Source organism: Panthera pardus, unplaced genomic scaffold, assembly GCF_024362965.1.
Source record: "Panthera pardus isolate Hobbes unplaced genomic scaffold, ASM2436296v1 HiC_scaffold_3, whole genome shotgun sequence".
NCBI classification, from domain to species: domain Eukaryota; kingdom Metazoa; phylum Chordata; class Mammalia; order Carnivora; family Felidae; genus Panthera; species Panthera pardus.
In genome coordinates this window covers 28,393,773-28,406,432 of record NW_026526876.1, presented here as the reverse complement: position 1 = coordinate 28,406,432, position 12,660 = coordinate 28,393,773, and the positions used below count along the sequence as shown (strand labels likewise).

At 35.5% G+C, this 12,660-nt stretch overlaps 1 protein-coding gene and 1 non-coding gene across 9 annotated transcripts in view; both read left to right on the top strand.

Moving 5' to 3' along the window:
* TANC2 (tetratricopeptide repeat, ankyrin repeat and coiled-coil containing 2) overlaps window positions 1-12,660 on the top strand; it is a 361,571-nt gene that overhangs the window by 91,804 nt on the left and 257,107 nt on the right. The gene's annotated exons all lie outside the window — the stretch shown is intronic.
* LOC128774405 (U6 spliceosomal RNA) lies at window positions 11,259-11,365 on the top strand. Its single transcript, XR_008418973.1, has one exon. It is a non-coding gene; the product is annotated as a U6 spliceosomal RNA (small nuclear RNA).

Below are 12,660 nucleotides of genomic sequence, written 5' to 3'. Positions count from 1 at the left end.
ACACAACACACACATACACATGAAGGGTTTTTTTCCCTATTAATACTAGATTGTTAAAAAGTAAACACAGGTTTTATATTTTTTCTGTTTTATATTTGTCGCAGCTCCTACCAATGTCTTTTTCTTTATATTGTTCATTTATAATAGTAGAGAGCATTAGTATAGCATTCTCTGGTGAGATGGAAAATAAGTAGAATGAACACTGGAGTTGGCACTTCATATTTTATTGATGACTGTAATGCAGTGTGAGTTCGCATTGCACATAGTCATGATTTAAATGATTACCTCTTTTATGAAAGCAAAATGTTTGTAAGAACGGCCATGTTGTAGACAGTGAGTATAAAATGAAGAGAGGAAGTAGGACAAGTAAAATTTCTCTGTCCTTGGTTTCTTGAGCAATGTTCAGCATTGACTCAAGGCACTGTCATTTTAGAAGTACAGTATGGAAACAATTGAACATCAAGCATAGAAAAAACATGGAGGTTTAGTTTCCCACCCCTTCCCGGAAGCACTTTACTTATGTACTCATATATTTTGGGTTTCAGTGGCTGCATGTTACTGGGGAGCTGTCCAGTTGAGACAAGATATATTTACTTAAGCCACACCCAACAGATTGAGCTTTTTTATGCATTCGGGCACTATTTTAATCCTGTGCTGATTTGTAACCATCATATGTGGGATGCCTTTGAGTTGTAAAAAGAAACAAAATACTAGATTCACAGGTTTCAGCTTAATGTGCTCTTGAATATCTGAGTTGTTTTATTAATAGCACAGAAGAACAGTATTTAAGTTATGCAGCATTATCTGAGGCAGAGAGAGAGATTGAGAGAGGAAATATTTGTATGGTGCCAGTAAAAGTGTACTGCAAGTGCTCTGATCATATAGGAACAGTGCTGCTGGTATACTATTTTTTGGTTAGTGTTGTAGGTGTTAAGTTGGGGTTTGACATTAGAGTTCAAATTCTCTTCTTTGAGAAAGTATTTGTCCAGGTGCCTTAAATATTTCACTTAATTTTTCTGTGCTTTAAAAAAATTGCAAAAGATTAAGCCTGAGTTTAAATCTATTTATAATATGGTATTCTATACTAGTGACATGTTGTATGTGAAATCTATTTATAATATTTTATTCTATACTAGTGACATGTTGTATGTGATAAGAATTAACAACTGTATGGCTGTTTGCCACTGTGTTGGATTACCTCAGCCACTTTACTATAAACAGAAATAAGGAGGATCAGCACGCATCTGAGTAGTCTGCAGAGTGCTCAGATGCTGTATTTTCACAAACTCTTTCTTTTAGACAAAGCAAATTCACTGTTTTCTTCCCCGAAAGAAAAATAACCCTCTCATCTATACTATATTCCTTTGATTTTATTGAATAACACAGAAGAATAATATGGGATTTTTATATGTCAGATTTAGTGACAGTAGATAGCTAACTATAGACTGAAATATCCTATATTATTAGAATGTTTCATGTATCTAAAATGTTATATAACCCTGATGGAATGTTGCAGATGAAACAAAGAAATCTGATTGGTTCCTCACAAGACACAGCAGCCTTGAAATCTATTCTAACCAGAGGCTTCTATAGCAGACTGGATGGCTAGGTAGCATCACAGTAAAAGCATAAAAAATACAGTGGAAACAGGGAGGGGTTTGAAAGAGAAAATGAAGTTAAAGCACTTCAGTAATTTCTATCTTTGGAGCATTTTATTTCCTTGCAGGGGTTCCCCCCCCCCCCCAACTTTGGCCTTTTTTTTTCTTACTGTTATTTCAAGGGTGTTATATTCTATTAAGTTAACAAACTTTCTAAATAGTATTTAATCAACTAGAAGAGCCTCTCTAAAAAGAGTTTTACTTTAAGTGATGGTGTGGGTTAATGAAGAATATGATTTCAGAATACTTATTAAATATAGATGAGTGGGACTTGTTGGGGGAAGGCAGGAGGATGTGATGGTAAAGAGTTCTGAAGAACAGGCCACTAATAAGAACTCTTTGGCCCTACCCTTCGCCATCCTATTAAAATTGTATTAGATGATTTGTCATCTAAGACTTCAGTGATGCTTGGTGAGGACACGTTGTTATTGACATTCAAACAGCAGCCCATTGCAAGTCAAAACAGGTGGAGAATTGTTTGCTGTCTGCTGGCTGTTAGAAACACCCTTGAAATGTGCGAACAATATATGTTATCTATTATGTATTTATTATTCTTGGCTAGATGGTCTGCTGGAATATAGTTGTAAATTACAGTACCAAATGTCCAACCCTTTTATCTTTTACAGAAAATATTTAAAATACATGTGTAGTTTGTTTTATTAAAATTTGAAATTCTTATATATAAACAGTAATAGGTCAACCTCATTTATAGGTTTAGGGGAGGGAAAATTACTGTGAGCAGGAAATGAGCATTTAAATTAACAAAATTAATTAAATTGAAAGGAAGTAGAGAAACATAAAGCATATTTAAACAGTAATATCTAATATATGGATATATTCTGATAAAAACCAACTGTATCTTTTAGGTTCCATTTCTGTGCTTACTTTCTAAATTATCCGGTATGCTAATAGAGTCAGGCCGAAGGCAGCTGGCTGCTAGTGTTACAAGCTGAAAACAAAATGGCTGGCAAGGATTAGTACTGTAAATTTGCAATAGAGAGCTGGATGCAATTAAGATATCTTTTGTGGAAGGAGACTGTTACAAAGTAAGTTGATGAGGGAATGACTGTTGTAGTAGATGTCTTGGGCAATAAAGAAACATCTTTTTATTAAAGAAAATGTAAAAATACTTTATTACAGCGTAAAAACAAAAGATTTTATACTGTAAATAAAGAGTAATTCGTTTTCAGCAAAGCAATAAAAAACCTCTTGTTAATATTCATTTAACCATCATTGTCTTTGTAATTCTAAGATCCAGGTAGTTTCTGAGTGTATTATTTATGAATCTTTCAGATTAACAGTATGGTTACAGATAAAAGAAATAAAAAATGGATATATTCTTAGAGTAGGGGGGAAATTCAGAGATAAGTTTTATTAGTATTTTATTAGTTTTATTTAGTAATGAATCTTTTAGATTAGAATCTTTCAGAAGGATAAAAGAAATAGAATAACAGGAAAATTTAGACATAATGAGAATAGAGTTTAGAAAGTAACTTCATCTATAGGTTTGTATATTAATACAGATTTTTCTCTGTATAAAACTATAAGCCTTATCTGTTGATTTTAAGCAATTGTCAAAAGATTAAATGATGTCAAAATTGTTGGTAGGCTCAGACTGAGAAATCGCTTCAGGACGTTTTAGTTACTTAGGTTGAAGATAGCACATTAGCTCACAAGTTTGTCTCTCACGGTGTGATGGCTACATACGGTAAAGAGGGCAGACAATAGAAATTTGTCATCTCCACTTCTCCAGCACTTAGTGCAATGCCCTAGCACTTAGTGGGTGCCTCCTAACTGGTGAAGAATAATGATAGCAAACACTTTGTATGTGCATAGAAAGACATACACCCACACATAAATACATACATAATTATACTCATTTACTTTTCAGAACCTATGGGATAAATTATATTACAGTTGACCCTTGAACAATTGAGGGTTGGGAATGTTGATTCCTGCACAGTTGAAAATCCACAAATAACTTTTGACTCTCCAAAAATTTACTAATAGTCTACTGTTGACTGGAGGCCTTTTACAGATAACACAATTGATTAACACATAGTTTCTGTGTTGTATGTATTATGTACTATATTCTTACAGTGAAGTAAGCTAGAGAAAAGAAAAAGCTAAGAAAAGCATAAGGAAGAGAATATACATTTATAAAATCACGTATAAGGGCCCACACAGTTCGATTCCATGTTGTCAAGGATCACCTGTACTTTATGTTACTCACTTAGCAGATGAAGAAACAGAGGCAGAGAAAAAGAAGTTAAATGACTTGGCCAAAGTCATACAGCAAGTATGGAATTTGTTCTTGTACGGTCCCGAAGTCTTTTATCGTCTCTTCCTCAGAGGTATTAGTATTCACCAGTACCCTTAACCCTCAGGAGGACATGTTGTGCATATAATCTGGCAGAAACTGCAGAGCGGAGAAAACCTTTCTGCTGCATCTCTTTCAAAATTGCTTTAACTGATATTTTGTTTTCTAAAATCCTTTTCTATCACTTAGCTATAGCTGATGGACCATTATCATCATCAGCTAGTGTAGATGTCACTTTTGAAAGCTGTTTAAAAGCCCATAGCAAGCGTATTCAGGAAGCAGTTGGGAAATATGTGAAGCTTTCTGCACTCCCAAAATGGCTGCCAACATGTAACCTGCCATCAAGTCCACTTGATTAAAACTTCTGGATGCTTCTCAACTTTGTCTTCTCTTGTCCTCTTCCATTCTCACTTCCTAATTTTAGCATTTCCTTTTTTCTCACTTAAATTATTATGTCTCCAGTCTTAGTACCCTTAGTCCATTCTTTATTTTGCTGCAATAATGAATTTTCATAAATGTAAATCCCCATAACTTTCAAAATAAAATATGGCATGTCTTTTCACTAGTTCTCATTGCTATAACCATATCCTAACACAGATGCACACAGACATAAATAATACAGGCTCATACATACAGATTTAGGATTTGGTAAAAAAAAAAAAAAAAAAAAAAAAAAGGTTGGTATTTGAATCTCCTTTATAAGAGATGAAAAATCCTAATACAAATGTATCCATGAGCAGTATTTAGTTTAGTATTATACGTATTCTAAAATTTACTAAGTGGTAACATTCTCTCTATAGAATTCTGCATCTGGCTTATTTTGTTTTGCTCTTGTTGGTATATAGGATTTGGTTGATTTCTTGTATGTGTTGTATAGTATTCAATTTTATGAACATCCTTCTTTTATTTTTTTTCCCTCCTAACAGAAATCTGAGTTTATTTCAGTGTTTGTTTTGTTCTGTGTTATTACAAATAATGCTGCAGTAAATATCCTTACACACATATCAGAGTTTCTCTAGGAGCTATACCTAGAAGTTGAATTGCCAGGATGTAGATTATTTGCATTTCACTTTTACTAGATAATTTCTGTGCCGTGTCACTACTAATTTATAGTCTTCTCAAAAGTGTTTGAGAGTTCCCGTTTTGCCATATCCTTCCCAACATTCATATGGTCAGACTTCTTCATTTTCCCCAATCTGGTACGTGGAAGGTAATATCCTAGTGATTTAATTTGTTTCCTTAATTTCTTTGATGTGTTTTGGCCTTTCAGATGACCTCCTTTGTTAATAGCTTTCTTATATTCATTATGCATTTTTCCCTTGGGTTATATATCTTTCTCTTATTGATTTATGGATATTCTTTGGATATGGCAAACTATAGCCCATGGGTCAAATCCAGTCTACCACCTGTTCTTGTGCAACCTGTGAGCTAAGGATATTTTTTACAGTTATTTTATGATTCAGCAAAAAAAAAACAAAAAAAACAAAAACAAAAACAAAAAAAAACCCCATAAAATGTCACAACATGTGAAAATTATATGAAATTCAAATTTCAAATTATAGATTGATCCTTAGTCCTTGATAGTTATTGCAAATATCTTTTCTCAGTGTCTTTTCTGTCTTAAAACTTTGCTTTTGGTTAGACCAAAACTTTGGTCTTTTGGTTAGACTAAGACTAAAACTCTAAACCTCTGTGGAATGTAAGTTTAAAATTTTAATTTATTCATGTTTTTCATTCTTTATTCCCCCTATGTTGTTTCAGAAAATTGTTTTTAAATAGTTGAAGTTTTGTGTTTTTTATTTTCAGATTTTTATTACATTTTGATTTTTTTCCCCTTTCCCCTTAATTTTTTGATAATGAGAATATGGCTTGACAGGGAATCTATTTATTTTTTCTCCTGTGAAAAAGTTAATTTTTGTACCTTATTTGTTGTTGAATAGCCTTTCCTTTCTCCAGTACTTTATAATGCTGTTTTCTCATATATGAAGTTCCTTTATTTACATGTGAGTCTTTATTCAGTTTCTTTATCCAGTTACTTTCTTATTTTTTGATTAAATATTTCTATATTCTTTTTTCCTAATGTTTATTTTTGAGAGAGAGAGAAGCAGGGGAGGGACAGAGACAGAGAGAGAGAGAGAGAGAGAGAGACATAGAATCTGAAGCAGGCTCTTACATCTCCGAGCCTGATATGGGGCTCAAACCCACAAACCATGAGATCATGACTTGAGCTGGGAGTTGGATGCTTAACCAACTGAGCCACCTAGGTGCCCCTAAATATCTTTGTATTCTACTAGATCCTAATGATTCCTTTTATTCAACCACTTAATCATTGTTGTATTTACATTTCCTGGTTACTTAAGAGAAAAATACAATATAGTAATACTCTAGTAAAGACCTTACACATGACAAGTTTAGAGAGGGAAATAATGTTTTGAATTTGTATGTTACATATAACAAGGTTTTTTCTTTAAAAAACCTTTTTCTGGGGCACCTGGGTGGCTCAGTTGGTTAAGTGTCCGACTTCAGCTCAGGTCATGATCTCGCGATCCGTGAGTTCGAGCCCCGCGTCCGGCTCTGTGCTGTCACCTCAGAGCCTGGAGCCTGCTTCAGATTCTGTCTTCCTCTCTCTCTGCCCCTCCCCCACTCATGCTCTGTCTGTCTCTCTCTCTCTCTCTCTCTCTCAAAAATGAATAAACATTAAAAAAAATTTTTTTTAAAAAACACCTTTTTCTGTAAAACATTTTGACCTTGAATTTTTATTTTCATTGCCCTTATAATGAAATAATATAGGCATATGGGATAAACAAAGTATAACTTTTTTTGTGAAAAAAATTGAGGGATAGTTAGATAATATTTTTTATTGACTTTTTATTACTTTGGTTTTTCAATGAGTGTCAATAGATTTAAACACACTTATCAGAACAGAAAGATGTGCCTTTTCTTGGAGGTGAATTGTGGGAGGGGAATATTTGATTTTTAGTCTGATAACTATCATCCTATCCCTTTAGGGAGTAAGAGGAATAACTATGAAAGTTTATTTTGTTATGAACATATGACATAAAATAAAAATTTTCTATTAGTAGTGCTGTTGAAACTTATCCTCATATATGAAGGCAGGAATTTGAGGTGAAAACCACTTTATCCTGACTTCCCAGGTATATAGTAGTTTCTCATAGACATCCTGAGGGTAGAGATCAGAAACTGGGGGACAAAGGGAGATCTAATTAGAAATGAAGCAGGAAAATGAAGGTCTTACAGACCATGTTAAGAATTTGTATCTATTCTAGGGGGGATCACTCTAACATTTTAAACATTAGATGGGAAAACTATTACATTTGCATTTCTAAATGATTACTCAGCTATTTTATGGATAAACATTTAGAAGAGAATGGACATGGGAGTTGGAGACAGGTTGGGGTCAAGGGACATTTAGGAAAGAAAAATCAGCAACATTTGGTGATGAATTCATTGAGATGAGCTCTGATAGAGTATCAAGTTTGAAAGGGTGAGGGAAAAAGTGAGAATTTCGTGTTTGGATGTTTTGAATTTGAGGTATATACGATACATTCAAGTAGAGATTTCAAAAAGGCAATTAGTAATTAGTAGACGAACCTTTCCAATTTTTACATAAATAGATGAATAAGGAGCTCCCTAGTAGAATAAAGGATTTAAAAGTAAAACATAGGGGCGCCTGGGTGGCTCAGTGCAGACAGCTCAGAGCCTGGAGCCTGCTTTGAATTCTGTGTCTCCCTCTCTCTGCCCCTCCCCCACTCACACTCTGTATCTCTGTCTCTCAAAATAATAATAATGATAAATAAACATTAAAAAAAAGTAAAACATAAGCATTTGTGTTGAGTATTAAGAATCGTTATAGAGCTCCTGTTGGAGAAATACTTGTTTGGTTTAAAAAAAAAAATCAAGGGATGAAATAATTTCATTTCTAGCTGTTCATTTTTCCCTCCTTCTAGTCCTAGATCTAGAATTGATAAGGCACTAAATAGAGGTTAAGATTAATTAGATTGTAAATTAAATTCTTTGTTAAAGTGACTTATTATTTATCCTTTGCAATCTCCCATCTTATGTTCTCTATCTTGGTTAATGGAATTACAGTCAGTCCTTCCCAATCATGAGTTCTAAGGCATCCAGAATTCCCTTCTTTCACTCATTTCACTTTTTTTTTTTTTTTTGCCTTATTATAACAACATTTGTTGCAGTTAATCATTCTCTTTTCCTTGAAGTTTTCTCTTCACTTAACTTCCAGGATACCACCCTCTCCTAGCTCTGTTGCTCCCTATCTCCCTGGTTTGTTCTTTCTCATCGCCCCAGTCTCTAAATGGCATAGTGCCCCAGGGCTCACTTTTCACTCATTAATTAATTCAGCAGCTATCTTTTGAGCACCTACGGCGTGTCAGCGGTTGCTCTAGGCATGGGGGATAGAACAGTGGATACAACATTATTTGCCCTCATGGAAGTTACATTCTAGTAGAGAAGCTGCCCAAAATTAAAGTACATAAGTAAAGTACAGAATATATTAGTGATAACTACTAAGGAGAGACAAGAACCAGGGAAGGGAGACATACTTTTTACTTGTCTATGCATTTGTGTAAAAAGTATGTCTGTGTAACAAAACTGAGAAGTGACCATTGGATTTAGCGATGGGCTTTATAGGAGATCTTGGTAAATGTGACTTTTCTGGAGCGGTGTGGGCAAAAGGCTGATAAGAGTGTATTTGAGGAAGAAAGGGTCAGGAAAACTGATGATAGTGATTAGAAACATCTCTTTCACAGGGATGCAAGGTCTTTGTGATTCTCAGTCCCAAATATTCCATGAACCTACCCTTTCTTCTGTATTCTCAGTGTTAGTGCATTTATTCAGGCTTTCCTTTCCTTTGGGCTTAGTGCAGTGATCTCTTTGCCTTTAGCCTGTGACCCCATAATGCCAACTTAATATATGCTTGCCAAATTTGTCTTTTGAAAACACTGGTCAGATCATGCTCCTCCCCTGCTCAGTGTCCTTCATTTTCTTCCCTACTTCACTTAGAGGGTGAAGTCTACTCATAAATAATGACTATGCCTTTTGTGATTATGCCTCTGCCAACTTTTCTGCTTTCATAGCCTGCCTCTTCCGTATACTTTCTGCACTCTAGTTCTGTCAAACTCTGGATTTTCCTAAGTGCACCATGTTCTTTTATTCTTGTCTGTTTTTATAAATAAAGTCTGGTACTGTTCCTGAACATCCTTTCTCATACTTTAGGAGCTGTGGCTTGCCTGAGACAGGTTAATGTGAAGAAGCAGAGGCTATTCCAGTTTTTAGAATCTTATTAGGAAGCTTTTCATCTAGGTGACATCATCATCTTGGTGGTAGAACTTCTCAAGCCCAGCCCAAAGGAGTAAATTGAGTCTAGTTATTGATAGGTTAAAACCACCTTGACATTACACAATATTATCCCAGTTTAGTCCACAATCCCCCAAGCCACCAAAATCAGTAATAAACAGGGAGTCAACCCATGAATGTAAACTTCATCCTCAATTTAGAGATCATATCCTTCTGTACAGTTAGTGTTTCTTACCTGTAGGATCTGTCTGTTAGCACTGGAAACTTGCAGATGGATCCGGTTCATCACTGTCTCATAGCTCCGCTCAGTGTCTACTAACGCTTCTTGACTTTGGCTGCACGTTCAGTCATCCAGGGAATTTTAAAGACCCTGTCATGCTTGGGTCTGACTCTAAGTATTCTCATTTCATTAATCTGGGTGGTAACTTGAGCATAAGGATTTTTTTTAAATCCCTGGATTTCTAGACCAGTCTGATATGTGGCCAAGATTGAGACTTATATGTATCCTCAGCATCCAGTTCCAACAGATAAGAACACCAAAAATACATAAGGTAAGAGTGTGTTTGTGTATACACCTACTGACGTTCAGTTATAATTTTTTTTTAATTTTTAATGTTTTTTTTTTTTTCTTGAGAGAGAGAGAGCGAGAGACAGTGTGAGTGGGGGAGGGGGCGGAGAGCAAGGGAGACACAGAATCCAAAGCAGGCTCCAGACTCTGAGCTGTCAGCACTGAGCCCGACACGGGGCTCAAACTCACGAGCCATGAGATCATGACCTGAGCCGAATCAGATGCTCAACTGACTGAGCCACCCAGGTGCCCTGACATTCAGTTATAATTTTAGCTGTTGTTAAGTTGCTGTGTTGGACTCTTTTATTCAAAGCCTCAACCCCACAAAGTGTTTAAAAAGTGTAAATTGACAAAAATAAACTGAAAATTCCTTCTAGCTCTGTCATTCTATGCTTATCTGTAAGAGATATCTATGCTTCCTAAAAATTCCATGCAGAAAAAGCTGGTGAACTCAAGAATTTGAGTGAGCCATTGTGAGTATCTAATTTGAGGCGAAGAGGTTTGAAATCAGAGATTGTTTCAAAATCACCTTGGAATTTTTTCATCTTTTTTTGGTCTCGTACCAACTGTAACATGTCATGATATATTTGTGTATAGAAAGAGAATGGTGGAGAAGAGAACAGGCTTTAGAATTAGGCCTGGCTTCAGATCCTGGATCCTGCACTTAACTAACTCCAGCTGTGGCCATATTTGCTGAAAATCTCAACTCCTGTTTCCTGATCTATCAAAAAGAAAAAATGATAATTAGATTATAAGGTTTTATTGAGGATTGAGTGACATAAATTTGTAAAACACTTAGCACAGTGCCTGACACATAATAAGAGCCAAAGAGGTAGTGTCTGTTTTCATCAATGTTGGCACAGCTGAAGAAGCTAGGGCTTGAATTTTCTTTTGCAGTGATGTAGGGCATGTCAACATGTCTACCTGTTTAGTTAATTTGAGTGTATGGACAGTGTGCATTCTTGGAATTATATGATGAGGATAGCAATTTGCCTTTGTGGTCTTCCTCCCCTAAACCTATAACCAAAGTCTAATCATGAGAAAAACATCAGACAAACCCCAACTGAGGGCATTCTACTAAACTGACCCGTACATCTCCAAACTGTCAAGGTTACCAACAAAAAAGTCTGAGAAACTAATCTAAGGAACCTAATATGTGATGACTAAATGTAATGTATCACAGAATGGAAAATATATATTAAATAAAAACTGAGGAAATCTCAAAGTGTGGACTTTAGTTAATAATGTATCAATATGATTCATTAGTTTTGGCAAATAACTAATCTAAGTGGGAAACCAGGTGTAGGGTTTATGAGATTTCCCTATACTACCTCAGCAACTTTTCTATAAATCTAAAACCATTCTAAAATAAAAGTTAGTGCTCCCTTTGGCAACACATATACTAAAATTGGAACGATACAGAGAAGATTATCATGGCCCCTGCACAAAGATGACACACAAATTCATAAAGCATTCCATATTTTTGAGGAGGACAGATATCATATGTTTTCACTCCTATGTGGATCTTGAGGAACTTAGAGAAGACCATGGGGGAAGGGAAGGGGAAAAGAATAGTTACAAACAGAGAGGGAGGGAAGCAAGCCATAAGAGACTCTTAAATACAGAGAATAAACTGATGGGGGGGGGGGTGGAGGAGAGGGGGAAATGGGTGATGGGCACTGAGGAGGGCCCTTGTTGGGATGAGCACTGGGTGTTTATGTAAGCGATGAACCATGGGGATCCACCCCAAAAACTAAGAGCACACTTTGCACACTGTATGTTAGACAATTTGACAATAAATTATATTTAAAAACTAAATAAATAAAATAAAAATTTTATTAATAAAAAAAATGTATCATTGTAGATACATTTTTTGTTTAATTTTTTTTTAACATTTATTTATTTTTGAGAGAGAGAGGTACAGCACAAGCAGGGGAAGAGCAGAGAGAGAGGGAGACACAGAATCCAAAGCAGGCTCCAGGCTCCGAGCTGCCAGCACAGAGCCTGACGCGGGGCTCAAACTCACAGACCGTGAGATCATGACCTGAGCCGAAGTTGGCCACTCAACCAACTGAGCCACCCAGGCGCCCCGATACCTTTATTTTTAAAGGTTGCTCCATTAATTTAATTCTGTGTTAGGCTTGACATTTTGTATATTCATTGTGCACTTTGAAAGCACAGTCATCAACTTTTAAGATACATTATTGCTGGTGATTGCTCCATTTACAATTAGCGAGTCTACTTTGTTTTCCTCTTATTAGTCCTCATCATTGATGCATAGCTCCATCATGAGAATCAAAACATTCTGTGTTTAGAACTTTTCTAGAGCCTACGGATCAGACCTTCTGGGATACCTTAGGCAATTTTGGATAACGTAGGCAAATATAAGTTAATAACTCATCATAGGGAAGTTATTTTTCTTATTTAGATTTAGAATATATAAGCTAGATCTGTGAAAACCTGTGAAAAGTACTGATAGCATTATGTTAATAAATACTTCTTAGTTGGTATAGTGTGCTTCCTTTTTTCTTTAGAGGAAGAGCCACTATAGATGTTTTCTAACGAACGAAATCAATTTTAGGTGGCTCTGGGCTTCCCTATGAAAGTTCTTATTGATAATTAAGATCTCTGAGACTGTTATGGAGGATAAGGGCTTAATGTTTAGGATAATGCCACTCTTCTTTTTATAGTTATAGTTTGGATAAGAAAAGAAAAACACTGAACTTCTTAAATTGTGTCTCAAACCACATTAATACCACTTATTTTTTTCTTGAACTTGA